The sequence below is a fragment of the Tamandua tetradactyla genome, chromosome 13, assembly GCF_023851605.1.
Source record: "Tamandua tetradactyla isolate mTamTet1 chromosome 13, mTamTet1.pri, whole genome shotgun sequence".
Taxonomy (NCBI): domain Eukaryota; kingdom Metazoa; phylum Chordata; class Mammalia; order Pilosa; family Myrmecophagidae; genus Tamandua; species Tamandua tetradactyla.
The window spans coordinates 67,712,109-67,718,855 of record NC_135339.1 but is presented as its reverse complement, the minus strand read 5'-3'; positions in this window follow the sequence as shown (position 1 = coordinate 67,718,855).

The window sequence follows — 6,747 nt, the reverse complement described above, 5'->3', positions numbered from 1 at the left end:
CTCTATTTCTGTATTAGTTAGGGTAAGTAAATCCCCACATTTCCATAGTTATACACAATAAAGGTTTATTTCTTTCTTATACCACTGTCTATTGCAGGTCAATAGGTAAGTAGACTATTCCACTCAATCATTCAGGGACCCAGAATCCTTCTATGCTGTGGCTCTGAGATTTTCAACTTGTACCCTCATTGTCATCCTGACATATTCCAGATAACATATGTGTGTGGGGCTGAGCAGGTGGGTGGAGAATTTGGAGAAGGTACACCTACTCATATCTGCTTACACTAGAAGTGACACGTCAATTCACATTCCACAGGCTAGACTTACATAAATGGTCCCATCTAATGCAAGAGGATGTAAAATATAGTTTAGTCATGTGCTCAGGGAGAGAGGACAGACTAGTGAACATCTAGCCAGTTTCTGCCATAATTATTATGCTGGAATTCTAGTTGTTTACAGTAGGAGAACAATTCAGAGCACCTAGTCTGGCCAATAGGTAAAAATGAAAGTGTATTTTAATTTTCATTATTCTTTAATAGTCTGAAACTATAGCTTTGACTTCCTCATGATCTAATAGTTTCATACAAGTTTTTTTTTTTTAATCTTCAGGTAATAGAGCTTTCTTCTCTTGCTTTCATTATTAATTCTGAATTTTATGTCATTGTGAAAAAAAGAATGGGGTCTCTACTACTTATGTTATATGGAACTTAATGAGGCCTACATTTGGGCCTAATATCTGGTCATTAAAAAATAAATGTTACATGAACAATTGAAAATAAGGTAAATGAGAAAATGGGAGGCTTAAAAACCTCCAATTATTCCCGTTTCACTTATATAAAATTCCACTTCTCATAAAACCCTGAATGACCATCCTATCTACCTCCCCACAATTATCTCCATCAATTTCCTTCCACTTGTCTATAAAGATCCAGCCACATTGGCCTCCTTTTTATTCCAGCCTTAGGGTCTTTTTACTTGCTGTTCCTGCTCTTTCCAGACCTAGCCCGTCCTGTTTGTCATTTAAATCTAGCTCAAATGGCATTCCCTCTGATAGGCTTACCTAGGCCAACCCAGTCACAAACTAACAGGTCACCTTGTTTTATTCTTTTCATCACATTATCACTATCTAGAATTAAATTAACTTTATTGTTCATTATCTGTTCTCCCTCTCTAAAAATAAGTTCCACAAAAGAGGCACTTTTGCCTTCTCATTTACTGCTTTATCCCAAATGCTTACAAGAGTGCTGTGAATATAATAAACACGAAATAAACTTTGCATGAATGACTGTATAACATCCCACTTTTCCATCCATACCTAACTCCGAGATGCCGAGGTTATACTCTCCAATCATTCAAAGGCTGCTAATATTTCCCCCCCCCCTCTCATATTCCCTTTCCCCTTCCCTCTCTCTCTCTCTCTCTCTCTCTCTCTCTCTCTCTCTCTCTCTTTCTCCTCCCCCTTCACTCCCCCCCTTATTTGGGGATATTTGTCTTGCTAAAGTGAGTTGTGCATTCACAGATATAATTGTCAACATGAAACTTTTGCCTGGATTTTGGTAAATTACTGTCTTTATTATTTATTTACGGTGACATTTCCACATTTTATCTTTTTATGTAGCTTTATGAGTATTTTGGTAGGAGGATGGCAAGAAGTGCCTTACTTATGAGTCAGGTACCATGCTTTTCCAAAACTTGAACAGAGATTTTACCTGTGCCCTATTGTTCAGAAATGTTTTAAAATCAAAGAACACTATATATAAGATCCTAGGGACAAACTGAAGTTTTTTTTGTAAATACACTTTTCAAGTGTTTTATCAGCATTCACTTACATAGATTTAGTAGGCTTGTAACAAATCAGTCTTAATCTCTTTATGGAAGTTGTGCTCAAGTTCATCTGCTGATAAAATGATGTTGCATTTGCCTGTGGTATTGAATAAAAACAGTGGAATTCCCTCTAAAATTCACTTTTTAATTCCAGTTTTACACCCTTAATTATCACCTCTACTTCAAACTGATAATGCTTCTCTTTTTTTTACTAATTAAATGAATACGCTATTAAGTCCAGTTCACTTGGGAAAGTTTGTCCCAAACTGAAAAGAGGGGCAGCTGTGGCATGTATGTCTGCAGTGAAGGTGAGAAGGATGGGTGAGGGCTTTTTTGAGTGAGGAAAATGAAAACTGATTCAAACTGCCTTTTGTAAACATGTCTAATGAGTGAGAGCTGGTGGCCCAGGGAAATTATTCTGTTATTCAGGTCCCTTAGGAAACAGCAGGGTTATTTTCAGGATATTTGTGTGGCCAGGAACTGCCTCAAACTGATGCTCATCAGGAATGAAAAGTGCCATAGCCATTTATGTACATTTCACCCGTATCCTGGTTGGGTCTGATTGTTATGTGCAAGGGAAGGCATCTTGGATTCTGGGAACTGTTCAGAGTACAAGCCTTCATGTTTTACTCAAAATAAACAGCCCAACTAAAGGAGGAGTCAGAAGGCTGGGGATTCACTTAAGAGCCTTATAAAACTGTCCTCCTTTCCGGAGATGAGACCCATCCAGTAAGTGGGTGATTTCCTTTGGTGTCTATGATGTAGAAAGTAATTAATGAAGAGAATATAATTGCATAGGATTATTGAGCATATTTTCTAGGTACCAGTGCTTAGCAGGCACATAATTCAAATTTAAAGGAAATAACTATTACTTCTAGCACTAACCGAGTTAATTAACCATAAGGAATCTACGGCGGTAAGTAGTATTTTTGCTACCATTTTATACATGAGGAAATTGTAGCCTGGGAAAGTTAAGTAGCTTGCCTAGGGTTGGGCTGTCACTACAAGGAGCTTCAAGATTCATAAACTAGGAAACATACCACTGGAACATCCTTTAATTGACCGTGTGAATGAATGGATGGATGGATTGAATAATGGGTAGATGGATGGATGAGGGAATAAATGTATGATTTAGTTCTTAGATGTGTCAAATATAAGTAGAAGATTCAAGTGTATTTAAAACTTTTTTCATCCTAAGCTGACATTAATGTCATTTTTAGACGAAATACTTGTTTTTTCAAAAGGACCATGTCATGGTCAGGTTCATGTGTCAACTTGGCCAATTGGTGGTACCTTTTTGTCTGGTTGGGCAAGTGCTGGCTTGTCTGCTGCAATGAGGACATTTCATAGAATTAAATCATGATCATGTCAGCTGCATCCACAGCCGATTCCATTTGTAGTCAGCCAAAGGGGAGTGTCTTCTGCAATGAGTAATGCTTAATCTAATCACTGGAAGCCTTTTAAGGAGGATTCAGAAGAGACAGGCTCTCTTCCTGCTTGGGCTGGTGAGCCTCTCCTGTGGAGTTCATCCAGACCTTCCATCAGAATCGTTGGCTTCACAGCCAGCCCTGCGGATTTTGGACTCTGCATTCCCACAGTCACGTGAGACACTTTTATAAATTTTTGTATTTGTGAGTGTTTCCTGTTGATTCTGTTTCTCTAGAGAACCCCAACTAACCCAGTTTCTACCATGTCTTCTATAAAGTATCTGCACCTTTAGGGGCTATTGGGCAGCCTATTCTCTCATCAGCATGGAGGAGCTGGATGTACATAGAGTCACCTTTACCAAGTGAAAAGAGCTGGAGGTCGGTGCTACTCATTCATGTCAAATTGATGCTTTCCATTATTTGCTTGTCTCTCATTAGGTTCAAGGCCAGACCATCATCCAATTCTCAGAGCAAAAAATACCCCAGAGCTTCCTCACGTACAATTGCACATCATATAACGATAAGGTTTTCTTTTTTTAAATACTGTATACTTGCAAGATTTTTCAATAATTGCTACACATATTCCGCAGAGGGGGATGTTTATTTACTTGCTTAATTTCTAATAATATTTTCCTCAATGTTATATTTTGTTAGTTTCTATTACATGTAAGTTGGCATCTTACCACTTGAATTTATGATTTTTAGCAAGTGGTATAGGCTTTGAATATATAGCTCCTTATTCATGTTGTTTGTTCTTAGATTTAGTATCTATCCATCCTGTTGGTTGTTATTTTCTAAATGAGAATTTTATGAAATGCCTTGGAGGCCCATTACAATTTAAGCTTCTTTCCTTCTATTCAAATGAGCCCCTTTTTAGCAAATAGCCTTTCTTGTCACTGAATGAATGCTGGCTCTGGGGAACACAGGCTTTTCTCCATACTGCCTGAGCTGCCCCTGGACCTGGGAATACCAACATCTGCATGCTACTAAAGCTCAAACTTCTAACCTGAGAAACCCTTCCTCCATTCTTTGAGCTTAATACACCTCATAAATCTCAGTAGTTAAGGTGAACATTGATACCAGTATACTATGTTCAGTACTGCCAAAGACTGATAGGCAGCCCATATTATTTCTTTTAATTTTTGCATTAATCCTGAGCATATTACCATTATTCTACTGAGAAACTTGAGGCTTGGATAGGTCAGGTAACTTGTTAATTACCACCCAGTTAGAAATGCTAGCATCTACATTCAAACGCATATCCTCTGATTCAAAAATTCTGTGTTCTGTTTCTACAATATTATTGTACCTTCCCCAAGGCATATATTCCATATGTGAACAGATTTTTACTACTAAAAATTGTGTCTCTAATGGCTGTATACACTTGTTTTTCTATTTCTACTCTTTGGACCTCACAGAATAAATCTCAGTGGTCTTCCATATGGATTCCTTGAAATATTAAGTGCAATATCATAATTTATTTTTCTTTTATTCCAAAATTAAATTTTATAATTCCTTTATCTGTGGCTTTTCATCTAGTATAAATTATAGTTTGGTTATCTATTCTGGCCCCTCTTTTATTTTTTACCATGTTCTGCTTTATGTATAACCTGAGCAGCACAGAGTAGAATAATATTAATATTGTCCTGTTTCTAGAAACTCAACACCAGTTAATTCTACCCCAACATGGATTTTCATTTTGTTTGGGTCTGTTTTGTTTGGCAGGCAAAGAAGTTAACTCACAGGACTTTTACTGCAGGCTAAGTCACCTAAAGTCATTCTTATATATGTTGCTAATGGATCATTTTCCCTCTCTTCTTACCTTTGTACAGTTAATGGAGGAAATACTTTGAATCGGATAGCTCTTATGCTCCATTTCAGACCCTCTGCTTCCAACCAACCATTGCTGCAGAGACCAACTCTCCATGATTCTGACCATCTGCGTGAAGGTGCAATCCCACAGTATTTCACTTCTGTGACACTTATTTCTTGCCTCCCACTCCAGGGCTTTCCTGTCAACACTGAGGAATGGGGCATTGCAGGCTTCCACTTGATCCTCCTCTTTGGACAAATCATGAATGTGGGTGAGTTGATGTCTTAAGGAGTGAATTTTGACCAATGGGATACAAGTGCTGATGGATAAATCCCTACCCCAGACAAATTGAGATGCAGTTTATGCAGCCTCTCAGAAAATAGTTCCATAACATCAACCAGTCATTCTCAGTGGTGCCAGCTCAATAACCATGCTTTATTGGTTTCTCCTCCCTCCCTGCATCACTCACATTTTTGCTCACTCCTGTTTCTCTCTGATTTTATTTCTTAATAAAAGAATATATAATCCTTGGGCTCAGGCTCTGCTTTCTGAGGAAGCTAGGCTAAGACCAATTATAGGATGTTAACTCTTCTCTTTCAAGTATACTCTACTTTGGATTTGGAAGCATTCAAATTTTTAAGAGATTCTAATACTTTTACCCAGAATATTTGTTCCTCTCATCTTCATATTCTTATTTGGGATAGTAAAAAATTATCAAATATATGAAAAGGTATTGCTCATAATGATACTAATTAGAAGTTTTGTATTTGGTAATGATTTTAAGTGGCAAGGTATCTTTGTAACCAAATAATCCTCTCTTGGGCTGGCGGGCCGGTGGTGGGGGGCACCACAAAGATTAGGGGAAGAAGTGGGTAGAAGTAGGTCAGTAGATTTAGTACTTATTCTGGTTGAAAATCTAAGGGACATTTAATATTTTTATACAAAGATTCCAAATTTAAGTAAATGCATCTAGCAGGGTTCAAAGACTCACAAACCCTTCAATGATCAGTTGCACTTATCATTCTTCTTCAGAAGTTGTACTTGCTAAGCTGTATCAATTTCCAGGAAATATTTGTAATAATATCAGGGAGAAAACTATTTCACCAATGATCATTTTCAGTTTTAGAAAATATAAATTTGATTATAAATTACTTACATATGTTAAAATTAAACATCACCACTGTTAAATATAACCATTTCCTCAGTGAACATAGCTGAAAGGAATCTTAGGTATTTTCCAGTTCTTGCTTGCCATTCAAATTTTTCTGAAAGGAAAGGGAGACCTGGAATGGTAGAGCAGTCCATTGTAGGTCACCTAGAAAACTTAACAGCAATGCTCAGACCAGATTGCTAGACCAGGGTACTTTTCATAATACTAGTTTCTGAGATTTTCCAAGTTTCTGAATTCCTATTTCCAGGAATTCTGATTGGAAGTAGTCTATTAAGCTGTGGAAATGTGGCTTAGAAGAAACTACAGTTTGTAAAGCCAATATTTGGTATTTTAGCATTTTTAAGTTTCTTCTTAATCCTTGAATATAGTACTTCTCTTATGCTCACGTATCACAATCCATTTAACCCTAATCTCAACAGCTATAGCTTCAAGTATATATTCTGAATCTGAATACCCTTATCTTTTCCATCCCTAAATCTTAGTCCAAAAATTTTTTCATCTCCTGCAGTAGC